Source organism: Sapajus apella, unplaced genomic scaffold (assembly GCF_009761245.1).
Source record: "Sapajus apella isolate SASKATOON/1434 unplaced genomic scaffold, GSC_monkey_1.0 scaffold25, whole genome shotgun sequence".
In the NCBI taxonomy this organism is placed as follows: Eukaryota; Metazoa; Chordata; class Mammalia; order Primates; family Cebidae; genus Sapajus; species Sapajus apella.
In genome coordinates this window covers 15,725,896-15,746,299 of record NW_022436965.1, presented here as the reverse complement: position 1 = coordinate 15,746,299, position 20,404 = coordinate 15,725,896, and the positions used below count along the sequence as shown (strand labels likewise).

The following is a 20,404-nucleotide window of genomic DNA, read 5'->3' as shown; positions in this document are numbered from 1 at the left end:
ATGATTAATCACTAAGAAAGTTGCATCATCTTTGCATCCGCAACACAATCATGGGCCTTTTTTTTAAAAAAAAAATAGTGTTTTCTATATGTTATAATAATTTTACATTTGCAGAGTACTTCTACATGTATTACCTAATTTATTCTTGACAATTCCTCATCAGTGGAGCCTACACTGGAGCTATAAAATGCTGTGCTCTTAAACTGAGCAGAAATTAAGAGAATTTCAATGACAGTAAGTTCAGAAATCAACTCTGTTTTCAAAGATACAACAATCTGACTTTGTAGTTGAAAAGTTTTGTGTGGCTCTGGTGAAAGGAGAAATGATTTGAACTGTCACATTAGAGGGAAGACTGTTAAAAACTCACTCATGTTTTAATAGCCCTGTCAATTCCAGTTTTGCCTCTTAATATCTTTTTTCAGAGTAGGAGGAAATCGAAATGGTTCAAAGCTTCTTCTGTTGTCATAAATTTATATGCGGGAAGTTGAGCTGAAAGTATTAGTAGAATTCATAGGTTTCTGAGATAAAAAGGTTTACAAATTAATAGATTTCTGCAAATGAAAGTTTCTGCAAATTTGGTTCTTCCCTCTTTCTCTCCCTGTCTTTCCTGTTGGTTAGGTCAATAACATAGTTTAAAATAATGTCCATGAGATGGGGAAGAATATATTACCACCCCAAATATATTTAGCGTTTTTATAATTTAACATGTGATGGAAAAATCTGCTGTAAGTTGGGAGACAGGTTGGTACAGTTTAAAAGACTGGGCATCAGGAGATCTGGTTCTGGTTTTGATTCTTTCACTAAGTATATCTAAGAATTAGGGAAATTCACTTTTTAGATTTCTTCATCAATAAGGGTGTGGTGTTTGATAAGATTGTTCCGGTTCCAATTTTCTGTGATTCTAAGTGTTGTTTAAATTTTTTTCCCTAACATATAACACATAAGTGCAGAATTTAGCAGTTAAATCCTGTGTCAGTTCTTAGCTCCGGCTCTCAGTACTAAAGATATAAAGGAGTCTCTTCCTTAAACTAAAAAGATTTTACCTGGCTTTCTGTTACAGTGTTTGTGTTTGTCAATCAAATGGAGTGCATTTAATAGTTTACTTTTAAATATACATCTCTGTATAAGACCTAAAACCAGTTAGTCATAGTAATCAGCTAAAATGTTATTCACAACAATATAATTTGAAGTGATATTTGGTTTGCAATTTAATTTGTACATATTTCTTTTTCGCATTTTTTTGTTTGGAGTAAATGCTCTCTGAAAAAAGAGGATATTGCTGTGATTTAATGAGAGGGATTGAATATATTATACAGAGATCAATACCTTTGTTTATCTGGATTAATAATTTGATAGCATAACGGTTTATAGGAGGACAAAAATAAAGTTACTCCCCATTTTACCAAATATTTTTATCAAAAAAGATTGGATTTATTATAAAAATGAGAACATTTATTGTTTTGATACTAATGATGATCTGCTGCATAATTTTGAAGAATGCAAACAATCACTGCCTCTTAAAATGACATGTAATCATATGTTATTTATATTGTTTTCTAGACATGGGGGTATTTGTGATTATGAAGATGAATTATTTTTCACTTAATTGATACTATTTTCAATACAACCTTCTAGCCATTTGACTACTTTTAATTCAATTCTCTTTTTTGGTGTGTCTGAATGAGCCCTAGTTTGAACATTTACTGAACAACTGAACAAATTATAGTCCACTATTCTTTTTTTCTTCCTCTTGTTTTTTTTTTTTTTTTTTTTTTTTTTTTTTTTGGGAGACAGGGTCTCACTCTATTGCCCAAGCTGGAGTGCAGTGGTTCAGTCTGGGCTCATTGCAACTTCATTCTCCCACGCTCAAGCAGTCCTCCCACTTCAGCCTTCCAAATAGCTGGGATTACAGGTGCACACCACAACTCTGGGCTAATTTTGGTCTTTTTAGTAGAGACAGGGTTTCACTATGTCAACGAGGCTGATCTTGAACCCCTGAACTTGGGCAATTTGCCCACCTCAGTCTCCCAAAGTGATGGGATTACAGGTGTGAACCACTGTGCCCAGCTGCCCACCCCCATATTCTTTACTTTACATAGCACTACTGAGTGCTCCTTCTACTTCTGTGGAACTCCTCCCACTCATGTCTTTGCAATTGGATGGGCTCCAGAATAAGAGCCCTTTGATGTGGGATGATAGGTATTCTTGAATCAGATGGATCCAAAATGATTTAGTTTGGAGCAGTGCTTTTGAGGAATCAGGAAGCCCTTGGAGAAATCAAGCAGAATTTTCTCTTCTCTCATATATATATATATATATATATATATATATATATAAACTTTTTTTTTTTTTTTTTAAAGATGGGGTTTCACCATGTTGGTCAGGCTGGTCTTGAACTCCCGACCTTAGGTGATCCGCCTGCCTTGGCCTCCAAAGTGCTTGGATTACAGGCGTGAGCCACTACGCCCGGCAGAATTTTCTATTCTCTGTACATCACCTCTGTCTCCCTTGATTTCCTAGTACGCTGCTTTAAATTATGGCAGCCTTCTAATGCAGATCCAAATATGGGCTGCCGAGGAATCTTTTGAACCCCTGGGGCCACCTGCTTTGCCAGCACATTCTAATGATCAGTAAATTAAGTGGTTTTAACTGATGCTTAGGGACAGCAGCATTGTCTCAAAGCAAATTAACTTCCTTAGGGAACAATGAATTCTTTCATGTCTTGTGAGAAGACTTGGAGAATCATCCTAGTGTAGGTCAACATAATCATAACAGCAGCAGTAAAAATTTATAAAGCCTTGTGGTTTTGAAAGCATTTTTTTTACATGTTGTTATTTGATCCCCACAGTTACTCCATAGGGCAGGTAAAATTTTCCTCAGCTTTACACATAAAATCTAGGGAAATTAAATTATTGACCTCAAATTACAATTACCAATGGCAGAAACTAACTTGAATTCAGATCTTTTAGCTTAAAATCTATAATATTTCTATAATACTGTTACGATTATACATGTGTAATGAGAAAGAAAAGTTGTAATTTATTAAATACCTCCCATATACCAGAAACTATACTAAGTACTTTTATACACATCATGTTATATAATCTTTCCTTATATTGCCTTATCCTGGCAATAAGAACTATATTTCTGTTCTTAGTCTTATAAGCTGTCAGGAAGCTTAAACATTTACTCATATCACACAGCTAAGAAATTATAAAACTGATATTTCTTTCAAGGCAGGTCTATCTAACTCCAGAGTCCATGTTTTTTGTATTATAGTGGCTTTTCTCTGTGTTAGACAGTAAACAGCAAGTGAATCTTAGCATCATCATCATAAATAAAATCTAAAGGACGAGAAAATGTTTTTTGTCAAACTAAATACAGAAATGCAAGGAAGAAGATGACCACGTAATCCCTATACATATAAATATCTTACTTTAAAAAAAAGTAAGGGAACATCAGTGGGGCTTTCACCAGTGTATTTGGAGCTACTCAGACTCCTGGGTAAGGTAATTATTTTTTCTGGGATAGCTAATGCAAGATTACTCAGACCAGGAACATGCTTAGGAGCATCACAAAAGTAAAATGAGTTCACCTTTGATTTCATCCAGAATTTCATAATCTGAAATTCTGGAAAGAAGTTATTTTAATTTCTGTATGCATATACATATTTATTTCTTTTTAAAAGATTATTTGAACTACATATGGAGTATTGGCACCATAATCTCTTTAGTGCTTAGGGCCTTTAAAGGTTTTAAAAATAAGACCCTCGGTACTTCTAATACTAATAAGTAAAAATTATATATTACACACATTTTGTCTTTTCTTGTAGACAGTTGTTAAGAAGACAGAACCTTTATTTTTAATGAAAACTATTTTTTCAAGGGTCTTGGTCTTGCTTCATTTTTATAAAAAATAGTTTTCTTAAGATTATCTCAGATCTCACTGTTGCTCTTTAAAAAACGTTTTGCTGAAATACAATGTGTAAAATATAGTAAAGAGCACAAATATTAACGGTATCTACCATAGTGAATATTCTGTGTAAGCCCTATAGAAAGATACAGAATTTTACTAGCACCTTAGAATCCTTCCTATTTCCGTGGCTGTTCATTACCTCCCAGTAAGGTAACCACCAATCTCGTATCTGCATTACTATACATTTGTATTGCCTCTTCTTGAACTTTAAAGAATGAACTCACACAATATGGGAGTTTGTTGTTTCTTATTTCTTTTGTCATGAGTCTATGAGATTCATCTATGTTATTGCGTTGACTGACTATGGGATTCTTCCATGTTGACTATGGATTTATCCCTGTCATTACATATAGCAGTAGTTTATTATTTTCATTGCTACAAAATATTCTACTGGATGAATATACCACTATAGAGTATCCATTTTATTCTTGTTAAGCACCTGGGTTGCTTTCAGTGTTTAGCTGTTATGAATAATGCTGCTGTATACATTGTTTTACTTAAAATGTTTTGGTGCACACATGTATTAATTTTTGTTAGATATAAGCAATGAAATTTCTGGGTCAAAGACTGTGCACATGTTCAGCTTCAGTAGAGGTTGCTGCAGAGGTTTTTGAAATTTTACCACTTACATTTCAACCAGCAGATGTATAAAAGTTCCAGGTGCTTCATACATCATTAACTGTTGATAAATTTTAAAATTTTACCCATTTTGGTAGACATGTAGTGGTATCTCATTGTGGTTTCATATACATTTCCCTTGTGACTACTGAGGATGAGCATCTTTTCACATATCTATTGGCTATTAGGGTATCCTCCTTTCATGACAAAACTTTGTCTTCTGCTCATTTTTACAATTGAGTTTTCTCTTACCATTGTGTAGGAGGTTTTTTTTAAAATTCTGGGTATGTCTTTTTTTAGATATATATGTTACAAATATTTTCTCCATGGCTTGCCTTTTCACTCTCTTAAAGGTATCTTTTAATGGATAGAAGCTATTAATTTTAAGGAGGTTCAATTTATTAATCTTTTTTGTGGTTAGTGTTTCTGTGTCCTGTTTAGGAAATATTTGCCAAACCCAAAGTCATGAAAATATTCTCTGATGTAATCTAGAAGTTTCATTCCTTTGCTTTTCACATTAAGGACTATATCTCTTGTTGATTATTTTGTATGAGGCAGAAGTCAAGGTTCATTTTTCTCCCATATAGATCTCTTGTCAATTCAGCTGTATTGCTGCATCAACTTTGTCATAAATCAGGTCCATATATGTATATATTTGTTTTAGAACCATTGTATTCCATTGACCTATGTATCTGTCTTTGTACCATTACCACACTATTGTAATTATAGGTAGCTTTATATAAGGCACTGATAAGACAATATATTTTATTATTGGGTAATGTTACGCCTCCAACTTTGTTCTGCTTCAGAATTGTTTTTGCAGTCCTGGCCTTTCATATTGCCATAATTTAAAATCAGCTTGTCACAATTTGAGGGAAAGAATGTTCATGATTTTGATTGGAATTTCATAGAATCAATAGTTTATCAAGTTTTTTTAAAGGGACTCAGCCTTGCTATGTTGTCCATTCTGGTGTGCTGTGGCTTATTGTAGACATGAGCATAGTTCACTACAACCTCAAACTCCTGGCCTCAAGTGATCCTCCTGACTAGACTTCCTGAGTAGGCATGCTAAGTACTGCTTTAGGTGCATATTTACCAAGTTTCTTTCTTTTCTCTTGATTTAAGGCTAATTTTTTGAATCAACATAATTAATATAAAATACATGTAATAAACTATGTTCATTTTAAGCATACAGTTTGATAAAGATTGATAAATCATTCATCTGTGCAATCACAATTAAAATATACCACAGTCAAGATGCCAAACATCTATATCACTTCAGAAAGTTTCCTCATGACCCTGTGATTGCATACCTCCCTTCCATACCTAACTTCAGGCAACCTCTTCTGGAATTATAGATTAGTTTTCATTTTCTAGAATTTAATATAAATGGACTGTATAGTATATACTGTCTTATATCTGGCTTCCTTCACATGGTAACATGCCTTTTTAGATTTATCCATGTAATTGAGTGTTTCAGTGTTTCTTATTCCATTGTAATCTCATCATTTTTGGTGTGTCACATTTAATTACCATTTGGCTTAAAATACTTTCTAATTTCTATTGTGATTTATTTGACCTATCACATTTGGTGATTTTCAAGTTGTGTTTTGGTATTGATTTCTAGTTGACTTTACTATGGTCGGAGAACATGCTTTGTATAATTTCAAAACTTTGATATTTGTGTCAACTTGCTTTATGGACTGCATATGTCCAATTTTGGTGTCAATTAGATAAACTTTGTAATCATACTTCTAAAATCTTTGTAAGTACTGATTTTTTTGTCTGTTCTGTCATTTGACAGTGATGTTGTGCCATAGTTTCCAACTGTGATTTCGGACTTATCTCTTTTATCTTTTACTGCTGTTAAGTTTTGCTTTATATATTTTGAGGCCACGTTATTAAATGCATACAGATTTAGCATTGTTATATCTTCATATTGAATTAAACTTATCAATTGAAGATCACTTTCTTGATTGCTAATATGCACTTTGATATCAGTATGGCCACATCTACTTTATTTTGCTTTGTATCTCCTTTTATATCCTTGTACTTTCAATTGTTTTAAGTCTTTGTAGTTAAGTTATGTCTCTTGTAAGCATCTTACACAACAGTTACCCTTCATCCACAGGGGATGTGTTCCAGGATCCATAATAGATGACACTGCATATAGTACCAAACCCTAAATATACTGTTTTTTCCTATACATGCATACATACATACATGCCTACATACATGCCTATGCTAAAGTTTAATTTATGAATTAGGCATAGTAAGAGATGAACAATAACCCTAATAAAAAAATAGAACAATCATGATAGTAGGCCAACATCACTATTCTTGTACTTTGGGGCTATTATTAAGTAAAATAAGGGTTACTTGAAGATAAGCACTGAGATTCTGTGATAGTTGATCTGGTAAGTGAGACAGCTACTAAGTGACTAAGTGCGAGAATAGCATATACAGACTGGGTATGCTGGACAGAAGGATAGTTCATGTCCTGAGCAGAGCAGGATGACACAAAATTACATCACACTACTCAGGTGCATAATTTAAAACTTACTATTTCTATAATTTTCAGTTTAATATGTTTGGACTTCAGTAACTTGGGTTACTAAAACCATGGAAAACAAAACCACAGATAAGGGAGGGGACTACTCTAGTTGAGTTTTGTGATTTTAACTAGCTCTACAATCTTGTCTTTTTTTTTTTTTGAGACGGAGTTTCGCTCTTGTTGCCCTGGCTGGAGTGCAATGGCACGATCTCGGCTCACGGCAACCTCCGCCTCCTGGGTTCAGGCAATTCTCCTGCCTCAGCCTCCTGAGCAGCTGGGATTACAGGCACGCGCCACCATGCCCAGCTGATTTTTTGTATTTTTAGTAGAGACGGGGTTTCACTATGTTGAGCAGGATGGTCTCGATCTCTTGACCTCGTGATCCACCCGCCTCGGCCTCCCAAAGTGCTGGGATTACAGGCGTGAGCCACCGCGCCCGGCCTACAATCTTGTCTTTTTATTGAGTGTATTTATATTGAATCACCTTACTGACACGTTGGGTTTTAAACTTAATATCTACTCTTTGTGCTCTATATGCTCTTATGTTAATCTTTTCCTCTTTTTTGGCATTCTTCTCCATTTTCATTTTATACCTATCACTTATTTACAACATCATCTTTAGTTCATTAGAATCTGTTTTAAATTAGTACTTTGATAATTTCCTGGACAATACCAAAATCTTACATCTCTTTAAATCAATTTATCACTTTTCTGTTTGTTGTCCTATTGTTGTCATGTTTAACTTTGTGGCTGTATTAACAACATCCCCTAAACACACAGAATATTATTTTGTTTTGTTTTTTATAGTTGGTATTCATTTAGACTCACATATTTATCTGTTCTTGTGCCCTTCATTTCTTCCTGCATTCTTTGGTGACACTCTTTTCCTTCTACTTTTTGAATGGATTTATCATAGTTATTTTAAGGTTCAAGTCTGATGAAATCTAATATCTGATCACCTATAGATGTATTTCTGTTGTCTGTTGTCTCTTGATTTTTATTTATTTTCTCATGTTTTCTTTCATACTAGATAATTTCAATAGAATGCTGGACCTTGTGCATGAAGAGTTATAAAGGCTCTGCATGATGTTATTTTTCTTCAGTATATTCAGTGTTTTTGTGGTAGGAAGATGGAATGTGGTTGATTCCTTTGATACTTTTCTTTTTTTGACTGTTTCTTGCTTAGAAAATCAAGCTCTTCCAGGGTCTCACTTAAAAGCCTGAGATATTTACTACAGATTCTCCTCTGTAGTGGGCCGAACACTTTAATTTTTGTGTCCTGTTAGGAAGAAACCACTGAAATTTTTGCTTAATTATTCTTAGAGTTCCTTCAGGCAAGTTTTTCTAACATTTCCCCTTTTAAAAGATATCATTTAGCTCTAGTGAGGAAATAGATCAATTTTTTACAATGTTTTCCTCAAACTTTTCAGTAAATTGTTGGTTAATAGTTTTTGATGTTCTGTGGGAGAGGGGGAATTTTCATGGATCCTTTTGTCTACATTAGAATAAAGAAGGTACCAAATTTGCATACTGATAAAAATTAACCATTAGAGTTGGAGTTTGATTTAGCATTTTTCCGCATTTAAATCTTTTCATATTATTCATTTAGATTAATTGTCCAATTCTGCTTTATTGCCAAGAACAATTATGTCTATGTCTATTTAGAACATTAAGTGTGTATACACACATATAAATAAATTTTAGCAACCCAAAGTTGAAAAGCTTCACTTATATGGGGGGTGATGTGTGTGTGTGTTTGGAGTTAACGTCTTATTCTTTACTCAGAAGACTTCAGAATCATTTCTTATATTTGTTAGTATCATTACAGTCATACAGAAAGATTATTTTGGGCTTTTTGGATCCCCTTTAATATACTTATTGATAGGATAGACTTTATGAGTCAGAGCTCACCTGAGAAGATATCATGTGATTTTTAAAATACAGATTTTTCTTCTGTGACTGTAACAATGAAAAAGTCAGATTTGTGAAGCTAGAGTCCTGGAAAGAGAATGAGTGATTTATAATGCTCTTCAGAGTGCCTGAAGAGATTTTTTAATTTCTTCATGGCCTTAGTCCCCTAAGAGCTTTTCTTGAAATAGCTTTGTAGTTTCTGTGGAGCCTATAGTCTTTCAGCTGAAGGGCTAATTGAAGCCATCATGACATTACTAGGATACAAAAGAGAAAGGGTGGGATTATGAGGATGATAAAAATGGATGAAATTAGAATAAAGGGATTGGTGTGGAGCGTAAGGGTTTGATTTTAGTCACTCTTTTTAAAAAACATTACTCTTTGAGGAGGAAAAGGAAGGTAAAATTACTTTCTAAAATAGAAAAAAAAGGAAGGTAATATTGCTTTCTAAAACAGAAAAAAAAATACAACTAATCTGCAAAGACAAAACACAGGGATCCTTCAAATAAAATTCTATTTATGGTGCCTCCTGAATTATTATTTTTTTCCACATTTGAGATCTATTTCTGTACCAGATTCAAATGGCTTACATATCTTAGACAAAAACTCGTAGTTTTTCCTGAATGGATTATTTTATGTTACAGAATTACAGAAATTTATCTCCTGGTTACTAATTGTTGTGCAGTTAACAATATCTTTATAAGTGAAGTCTCCTCTTCCCACACCTTTAAAGCCTTTTCTTGAACCAGACCCTTTTGTCCTTTCCCCCTAGAAATAATGTGAATCTAAATTGCCCTCCTCCTCCTTCCCACCTGTCCAAATCTTAGTTGCCCGTCTCCCTTATAAAGCTTGTTCTACCCTCTACCCGCATTGATTTACTGATTAAAACAAATCTAGAGATCAAATGTATAACATGAGGATGATAGTTAATAAAATTGTATTGTATTAGGGATTTTTGTTAAATAAGTAGATTTTAGATGCTCTTGTTACACAAACAAAAAAAAAATAGTACGTGAGACGATAGATGTGTTAATCTGCTTCACTGTAGTAACCATTTTACTATAAATATGTATCCCATAACATTGTGTTGTAAACCATAAATATATACAATAAAATTTATTTTTAAAATATTTTTTAAATTTAGATTATTTTTTATTTTATATATATATATTATTGCATTTTAGGTTTTGGGGTACATGTGAAGAACATGCAAGATTGTTTCATAGGTACACATGTGGCAACATGATTTGCTGCCTTCCTCTCCACCTATATCTGGCATTTCTCCCCATGCTATCTCTCCCCAACTCCCCACCCCCTGCTGTCCCTCCCCTTTTTCCTCCCAACAGACCCCAGTGTGTGGTGCTCCCCTCCCTGTGTCTATGTGTTCTCATTGTTCAATATTTTTTAATTATATTTTAAGTTCTGGGATACATGTGCAGAACGTACAGGTTTGTTACATAGGTATATACCTGCCATGGTGGTTACTGCACCCATCAACCTGTCATCTACATTAGGTATTTCTCCTAATGCCATCCCTCCCCTAGCCCCTCACCCCCCGATAGGCCCTGGCATGTGATGTTCCCCTCCCTGTGTCCATGTGTTCTCACTCTTCAGCTCCCACTTATGAATGAGAACTTGTGGTGTTTGGTTTTCTGTTCCTGTGTTAGTTTGCTGAGAATGATGGTTTCCAGCTTCATCCATGTCCCTGCAAAGGACATGAACTCACGCTTTTTTATAGGTGCACAGTATTCCATGGTGTTTATGTGCTACATTTTCTTTATCCAGTCTATCATTGATGGACATTTGGGTTGGTTCCAAGTTTTTGCTATTGTGAATAGTGCTGCCATAAGCATATGTGTGCATGTGTCTTTATAGTAGAATGATTTATAATCCTCTGGGCTATATACCCAGTAATAGGACTGCTGGGTCAATTGGTATTTCTGGTTCTATATCGTTGAGGAATCACCACACTGTCTTCCACAATGGTTAAACTAATTTACACTCCCCCCAACAGTGTAAAAGCATTTCTATTTCTCCACATCCTCTCCAGCATCTGTTGTTTCCTGACTTTTTTATATTAAAGATGATATTTTAATATTAATTTTTTTATTATTATACTTTAAGTTCTGGGGTACATGTGCAGAATGTGTAGGTTTGTCAGTTAGATATACACGTGCCATGGTGGTTTGCTGCATGCATCAACCCATCACCTACATTTGGTGTTTCTCCTAATGCGATCCCTCCCCTAACTCCCACACCTCCCAACAGGCCCCAGTGTGTGATGTTCCGCTCCTTGTGTTCATGTGTTCTCATTGTTCAACTCCTGCTTATGAGTGAGAACATGCAGTGTTTGGTTTTCTGCTCCTGTGTTAGTTTGCTGAGAATGATGGTTTCCAGCTTCATCCATGTCCCTGCAAAGGACGTGAACTCATCCTTTTTGATGGCTGCATAGTATTCCATAGTATATATGTGCCACATTTTTTTTTTATCCAGTCTATCATTAATGGGCATTTGGGTTGGTTTCAAGTTTCTGTTATTGTGAACAGTGCTGCAGTAAACATAAAAGTGCACATGTCTTTATAGTAGAATTATTTATAATCCTTTGGATATATATCCAGTAATGGGATTGCTGGATCAAATGGTATTTCTAGTTCTAGATCCTTGAGGAATTGCCACACTGTCTTCAACAATGGTTGAACTAATTCACACTCCCACCAATAGTACAAAAGCTTTCCTATTTCTCCACATCCTTTCCAGCATCTGTTGTTTTCTGACTTTAATGATCGCCATTCTAACTGGTATGAGATGGTGTCTTATTGTGGTTTTGATTTGCATTTCTCTAATATTCAGTGATAATGAGCTTTTTTTTTCATGTTTGTTGGCTGCATAAATGTCTTCGTTTGAGAATTGTCTGTTCATGTGCTTTGCCCACTTTTGGATTGGGTTGTTTGGTTTTTTTTCTTGTATATTTGTTTGTTTCTTGTAGATACTGGATATTAGCCCTTTGTCAGATGGATAGATTGCAGAAATTTTCTCCCATTCTCTAGGTTGCCTGTTCATTCTAATTTCTTTTGCTGTGCAGAAGCGCTTTAGTTTAATTAGATCCCATTTGTCATCTTTGGCTTTCATTGCCATTGCTTTTGGTGTTTTAGTCATGAAGTCTTTAACCATGCCTATGTCCTGAATGGTATTGCATAGGTTTTCTTCTAGGGTTTTTATGGTTTTAGGTCTTACGTTGAAGTCTTTAATCTATCTTGAGTTAATTCTTGTATAAGATGTAAGTAAGGAGGAGGCTGAGGCAGAAGAATTGCCTGAACCCAGGAGGCAGAGGTTGCGATGAGCTGAGATGGCGCCATTGCAGTCCAGCCTGGGTAACATGAGTGAAACTCCGTCTCAAAAAAAAAAAAAAAAAGATGTAAGTAAGGGGACCAGTTTCAGTTTTCTGCATATGGGTAGCCACTTTTCCCAACACCATTTATTACATAGGGAATCCTTTCCCTGTTGCTTGTTTTCGTCAGGTTTGTTGAATATCAGATGGTTGTAGATGTGTGGCATTATTTCTGAGGCTTCTGTTCTGTTCCATTGTCTATATATTTGTTTTGGCACCAGTACAATGCTGTTTTTGTTTCTGCAGCCTTGTAGTATAGTTTGAAGTCAGGTAGCATGATGCCTCCAGCTTTGTTCTTTTTGCTTAGGATTGTCATGGCTATAAAGGTTCTTTTTTGGTTCCATATGAAATTTAGAGTAGTTTTTTTTCCAGTTCTGTGAAGAAAGTCAATGGTACTTTGATGGGGATAGCATTGAATCTATGAATTACTTTGGGCAGTATGGCCATTTTCACGATATTGATTCTTCCTAACCATGAGCATGGAATGTTTTCCCATCAGTTTGTGTCCTCTCTTACATCCTTGAGCAGTGGTTTGTAGTTCTACTTGAAGAGGTTCTTCACATCCCTTGTGAGTTGTATTCGTAGATATTTTATTCTCTTTGTAGCAATTGTGAATGGGAGTTCTCATGATTTTGGCTCTCTGTTTGTCTATTATTGGTGTATAGGAATGCTTGTGATTTTTGCACATTGATTTTATATCTTGAGACTTCCTGAAGTTACTTATCAGCTTAAGGAGATTTTGGGCTGAGATGATGGGGTTTTCTAAATATACAATCATGTCATCCACAAACAAGACAATTTGACTTCCTCTCTTTCTATTTGAATACCTTTCATTTCTTTCTCTTGCCTAATTGCCCTGGCCAGAATTTCCAATACTATGTTGTATAGGAGTGGTGAGAGAAGGCATCCTTGTCCTGTGTTGGTTTTCAAAGGGAGTGCTTCCAGCTTTTACCCATCCAGTATGATATTGGCTGTGGGTTTGTCATAAATAGCTCTTATTATTTTGAGATATGTTCCATCAATGCCTAGTTTATTCAGAGTTTTTAGCATAAAGAGGTGTTGAATTTTATCAAAGGCCTTTTCTGCATCTGTTGAGCTAATCACATGGTTTTTGTCATTGATTCTGTTTATGTGATGGATTACGTTTATTGATTTGTGCATGTTGAATCTGCCTTGCATCCCAGGGATGAAGCCAACTTGATCACAGTGGACAAGTTTTTCCATGTGCTGCTGTCCATTTGCCAGTATTTTATTGAGGATTTTTACATTGATTTTCATCAGGAATATTGGCCTGAAATTTTCTTTTTGTGTGTGTCTCTGCCAGGTTTTGGTATCAGGATGATGCTGGCCTCATAAAATGAGTTAGGGAAGAGTACATTTTTTTCTGTTGTTTGGAATAGTTTCAGAAGTAATGGTACCAGGTCCTCTTTGTACCTCTGGTAGAATTCAGCTGTGAATCTGTCTGGTCCTGGGCTTCTTTTTTTTGGTTGGTAGGCTGTTAATTACTACCTCAATTTCAGAACTTGTTATTGGTCTACTCAGGGATTCGACTTCTTTCTGGTTTAGTCTCGGGAGGGTGTATGTGTCCAGAAATTTATCACTTTTTCCTAGATTTTCTAGTTGATTTGTGTAGAGGTATTTATAGTATTGTCTGATGGTAGTTTGTATTTCTGTGGGAACAGTGGTGATATCCCCTTTATCATTTTTTATTGGATCTATTTGATTCTTCTCTCTTTTGTTCTTTATTAGTCTGGCTAGCAGTCTATCTATTTTTTAATCTTTTCAAAAAACCAGCTTCTGGATTCATTGATTTTTTTGAAGAGTTTTTTGTGTCTCTGTTGGCTTTAGTTCTTTTTTGAACTTATTTATTTTTTGTCTTCTGCTAGATTTTGAATTTGTTCACTCTTGCTTCTCTAGTTCTCTTAATTGTGATGTTAGGGTGTCTATTTTAGATATTTCCTGTTTTCTCTTGTGGGCATTTAGTGCTATAAATTTCCCTCTAAACACTGCTTTAGCTGTGTCCCAGACATTCTGGTACATTGTATCTTTGTTCTCATTAGTTTCAAAGAACTTAATTATTTCTGCCATAATTTTGCTATCTACCCAGTAAACATTCAGGAACAGGTTGTTAAGTTTCCATGTAGCTGTCCAGTTTTGAGTGACTTTTCTAATCCTGAGTTCTAATTTGATGGCACTGTGGTCTGAGAGACTGTTACGATTGCTGTTCTTTTGCATTTACTGAGGAGTATTTACTTCCAATTATGTGGTCAATTTTAGAATAAATGTGATGTGGTACTGAGAAGAATGTATATTCTGTTGATTTGGGTGGAGAGTTCTGTAGATGTCCGTTAGGTCCACTTAATAGAACTCCAGAGCTGAGTTCAAGTCCTGAATATCCTTGTTAATTTTATGTCTCATTGATCTGTCTAATATTGACAGTGGTGTGTTAAAGTCTCCCACTGTTATTGTGTGGGAGTCTAAGTCTCTCTGTAAGTCTCTAAGAACTTGCTTTATGAAGCTGAGTCCTCCTGTACTGGGTGCATATATATTTAAGATAGTTAGCTCTTCTTGTTTCATTGATCTCTTTACCATTATGTAATGCCATATTTTTTTTTATCTTTATTTGTTTAAAGTGTTTTAGGATTGCAACCTCTGCTTTTTTTTTTTTTTTTTTTTTTTTTTTTTTTTTTTTTGCTTGGTAAATCTTTCTCCATTTTTTTTTATTTTGAGCCTGTGTGTGTCTTTGCATGTCAAATGGGTCTCCTGAATGCAGCACACTTATGGGTCTTGACTCTATCCAATTTGCCAGTCTGTGTTTTTTAATTGAGGCATTTAGCCCATTTTCATTTAAGGTTAACATTGTTGTGTGTCAGTCTGATCCTGTCATTATGATGCTAGCTGGTTATTTTGTCTGTTAGTTGATGCAATTTCTTCATAGTGTGGATGCTCTTTACAATTTGATATGTTTTTGCAGTGGCTGGTACTGGTTGTTCCTTTGCATATTTAGTGCTTCCTTCAGGAGATCTTGTCAGGCAGGCTTGGTGGTGACAAAATCTCTCAGCATTTCCTTGTTTGTAAAGGATTGTATTTCTCTTTCACTTATGAAGCTTATTTTGGATGGATATGAAATTCTGGGTTGAAAATTCTTTTCTTTAAGAGTGTTGAATATTGGCCCCCACTCTCTTCTGACTTTTAGGGTTTCTGCAGAGAGATCTGCTGTTAGTCTGATGGGCTTCCCTTTGTGGGTAACCCAATCTTTCTCTCTGGCTGCCCTTAACAATTTTTCCTTCATTTCAGCCTTGGTGAATATGACAATTATGTGTCTTGGGGTTGCTCTTTTCAAGGAGTATCTTTGTGGTGTTCTCTGTATTTCCTGAATCTAGAGAGGCAGTCTGGCTACAGCGGCTTTGCAGAAATGTAGTGGGCCCTGACCAGGCTGAAATTCCTAGAGGCTTTGTTTACACTGTGAGGGGAAAACCACCTACTCAATCCTCAGTAATGGCTGGTGCCCCTCTCCCAACTAAACTTGAGCATCCCAGGTCAACTTCAGACTGCTGTGCTGGCTATGAGAATTTCATATGGATCTTATCTTGTTGGGCTTTGGGAGTGGGATCCGCTTAGCTAGACCACTCAGCTCCCCAGCTTCAGTTTTCTTTCCAGTGGAGTGAATGGTTCTGTCTTGCTGGCATTCGAGGCTCCATTGGGGTATGAAAAGAAAACTCATGCAGCCAGCTCAGTATCTGCCCAAACGGCCACCCAGTTTTGTGCTTGAAACCCAGGGCTCTGGTGGTGTTGGCACCTGAAGGAATCTCCCGGTATGCAGGTTGTAAAGACAATGGGAAAAGTGTAGTATCTGAATTGGAATGCACTGTTCCTCAGTGGACAGTCCCTCACAGCTTCCGTGGCTAGGGGAGGGAGTTCTCTGACCATCCCAGGTGAGGCAATGCCCTACCCTGCTTTGGCTCACCCTACATAGTCTGCATCCACTGTTTAATGAGTCCCAATGAGATAAGCCGGGTACCTGAGTTGGAAATGCAGAAATCACTTGCCTTCTGCATTGATCTTGCTAGGAGCTGCAGACTGGAGCTGTTCCTATTTGGCCATCTTGCCAGCCCTATGTATCATATTTTGAACAATATCTGATTAATTTCATTTACATCTTTTCTGCATTGTGTTCAGTCTTTGAGGGAAGAAGCTATGTGGCATTTTCTTTGTCCTAGAGAGCCAGATGTAGTACTAATCACATTGTGTCAATATAATTAGCTCTGTGAACTTGACTTGATGAAAATGAGCATGTTAATTCAGATCCTCTGAGAAGCCTGTCACAAAGACAGGGTTAAGTGTGTAATAAATGTATTACAGGAAATGCTTGTAGGAGAAAACTGGGAAGGAGCTGGGAGAGGCCAGGAGAGCCATTGGACCACAACCCAAGTCTGACTCCAAGGGAAGAAAGGAAAGTTAAGTGTAAATATTGTAGATTGTAGTTTACTTCTAAGGAACATTTGAGAAGACCAATAGTGAGTCTCAGCCAAAGTTACCAATTAGGTTCCACTTCTTCAGAAGCTGGCTCACCTTAATATTCCTGCTGTACCCAGTAAACAGCTCATGGGAAGCTCATGGGAACTCTGGCCTTGGTGCAAACACAGGAATGATTTTACAGCATAGCAGTCAGTTGGGGCCCCGTTCAATGATAGCCTGTTTTGTTGGAGACCTGATGTGTATTTTTATGGCCAGAATACAGATATTTTAGATGAAAATTTAATGCATATAAGCCCTAAAAGAGCATTCTATTTCTATCACGTATTCTGTGAAGTACTTTTATTCATAAAACCTTCTCGGGCTACATTCCTAGGGCAGGGCTATTGCTTTTCTTTATTTTATTGAGTTCCTGAGTGGTATCCTGTATCGGACCCTATTTAAAAATCAAAAGCCCAAAAATGTAAACTAAACACTGAGTGATTTACCATATTCAGGTAGTAGTTTACTTGTAATGGGGACATTACAATTTTTTTAAAAAAAGGAATATGGTGTTCTAGTTGTTTTACATTTCCGTTTCTTTAAAAAAAAAAAAAAAAAAGTATGTTAATGCGCTCTTAAATTGTTGCCAAAGGCCTTTTTTGTTCTTTACAGTGTTACATAAAAGGAAACTTACATATGGGAATTTTGCCAGCTCTGTTAGATAAGAAAATTTCTTTGTGAGTGAATATTTGTGAGTACATCTAGCTTTCTACATTTATTGTCTCCAGTGTTTATTTCACATTAGTGAATCTATTTTTAGAGCTTAAGTTGATACTATCTTTTTCCTCAGCATATAGAAGAAATGTAATAACCTTTTTTAAACTCAATTTTTTTATTATTAGATTCAACAGACAAAATGATACTGTCAAATTTATATATACACGTATTTCCGGATTTCTGTATTTTTTTTTAACAGTCTCAAACTCCTAAAAGCTGCAAGTACAGAATTTTGTTTTCCTAAACTGTTTGAGAATGATTTGCCAACATGATGCCTCATCACCTTCAAATACTTTAGGACATGTTTCTTATAAACAAGGATATTCTTTGAGGTAATCATAATCCAATATCCAAATCAGTATCACCTAATCTGTAGACATCATTCAGTTTTTACTAATCATCCAAATGTTCTTGATAGGATAGAAAAGGGATCCAGTTCAGAATCACTCATTTCATTAAGTTGTCATGTCTTTGTAATTCCCTTCAATCTGGAACTGTTTCTCATTCTTTCCTTTGCTTTCTTGACCTTGATGCTTTTGAAGATTACAGGCCATTTTTTGGAATATCCCTTAATTTGGGTATGTCTGATGTTTTGTCATGGTTAGATTCAGGCTATACATCTTTGGCAGGAACAACACAGAAAGAATAATCTGTTCTTATTTATTCTGTTCAGGTAATATGTATACAGTTTCATTTTTCCCCATTATTGGTGATGATCAGTTTGATCACATAAATAAGGTGTGTCTACCAGGCTACTCCACTATGAAATTACACTTTTACCCATTGTAATTAATAGGTATTTTGTACAGAGATATTTTATAACTATGTAATTGCCCTGTTTTTCATCAGACTTTCAATGTATTGATTTTTGTGTTATTATATCAATATAGACTCACGAATTCTCATTTTATTCAATGGATTGTATTTCCTTGCTATCATTATTTGTTTTGGTGTTCAAATTGTCCCCATGTTGTCCAGTGTGAAGACTTCAAGCTTGTTTCTGTGTCCTTTTAACATATTCCATCATCCTTTGAGCCTTGACTTTCTTTATGACTCAAAAAGATATTCCAGGCTTATTTCTCTGTCCCAGCTCTAGAATTAGATATTTCTCTGAAGAGCCTTGTTTTCTTTAGTCAAAATATTAAGAAATCAAGATCGTCCCTGGTGTGATTTCATCCTGCGCAGCTGTTCTTTTGAGCAGTGGTCGTTTATCTCCATTTGCCTTCTCTCCCACCTAAGTGCATGCCGCCACCTGATGGAAGATTCGATGGATGTGGACATGAGCGCGCTGAGGCCCCAGAACTATCTTTTCAATTGTGAACTAAAGGTCAACAAAGATTATCACTTTAAGGTGGATAATGATGAAAATGAGCACCAGTTGTCTTTAAGAATGGTCAGTGTAGGGGCTGGTGCAAAGGATGAATTGCACATTGTTGAAGCAGAGGCAATGAATTACGAAGGCAGTCCAATTAAAGTAACACTGGCAACTTTGAAAATGTCTCTGTAGCCAACAGTTTCTCTTGGGGACTTTGAAATTACACCACCAGTGGCCTTATGATTGAAGTGTGGTTCAGGGCCAGTGCATATTAGTGGACAACACTTAGTAGCTGTGGAGGAAGATGCAGAGTCAGAAGATGAAGAGGAGGAGGATGTGAAACTCTTAAGTATACCTGGAAAGCAGTCTGCCCCTGGAGGCGATAGCAAGGTTTCACAGAAAAAAGTAAAACTTGCAGCAGCTGCTGCTGCTGATGAAGATGATGATGATGATGATTTTGGTGATGAGGAAACTGAAGAAAAAGCACCAGTGAAGAAATCTATGTAAGATACTCCAGCCAAAAATGTACAAAAGTCAAATCAGAATGGAAAAGACTCAAAACCATCATCAATACCAAGATCAAAAGGACAAGAATCTTTCAAAAAAAACAGGAAAAAACTCCTAAAACACCAAAAGGACCTAGTTCTGTAGAAGACATTAAACCAAGCAAGTATAGAAAAAGGTGGTTCTCTTCCCAAAGTGGAAGGCAAGTTCATCAAATAATTGAACAATTGCTTCCAGATGACTGTGTAGGAGGCTATTCAAGATCTCTGGCAGTGGAGGAAGTCTCTTTAAGAAAATAATTTAAACAATTTGTTAAAAATTTTCTGTCTTGTTTCATTTCTGTAACAGTTGATATCTGGCTGTCCGTTTTATAATGCAGAGTGAGAACTTTCCCTACTGTGTTTGATAAATGTTGTCCAGGTTCCATTGCCAAGAATGTGTTATCCAAAATGCCTGTAGTTTTTAGAGATGGAACTCCACCCTTTACTTCATTTTAAGTATGTATGGAATATTATGATAGGACGTAGTAGTAGTGGTGGTCAGACGTGGAAATGGTGGGGAGACAAAAATATACGTGTGAAATAAAACTCAGTATTTTAATAAAGTAAAAAAAAAATCACCGGGCACGGTGGCTCAAGCCTGTAATCCCAGCACTTTGGGAGGCCGAGGCAGGTGGATCACAAGGTCAAGAGATGGAGACCATCCTGGTCAACACGGTGAAACCCCGTCTCTACTAAAAATACAAAACATTAGCTGGGCATGGTGGCGCGTGCCTGTAATCCCAACTGCTCAGGAGGTTGAGGCAGGAGAATTGCCTGAACCCAGGAGGCAGAGGTTGCGGTGAGCCGAGATCACGCCATTTGCACTCCAGCCTGGGTAACAAGAGTGAAACTCCGTCTCAAAAAAA

The 20,404-nt window shown here is 36.1% G+C and overlaps 1 protein-coding gene and 1 pseudogene across 4 annotated transcripts in view; both read left to right on the top strand.

Annotated features, from left to right (window-relative positions):
• RABGAP1L (RAB GTPase activating protein 1 like) overlaps positions 1–20,404 on the top strand; it is a 718,780-nt gene that overhangs the window by 395,837 nt on the left and 302,539 nt on the right. The window lies entirely within an intron of this gene.
• LOC116560304 lies at positions 15,790–20,113 on the top strand (annotated as a pseudogene).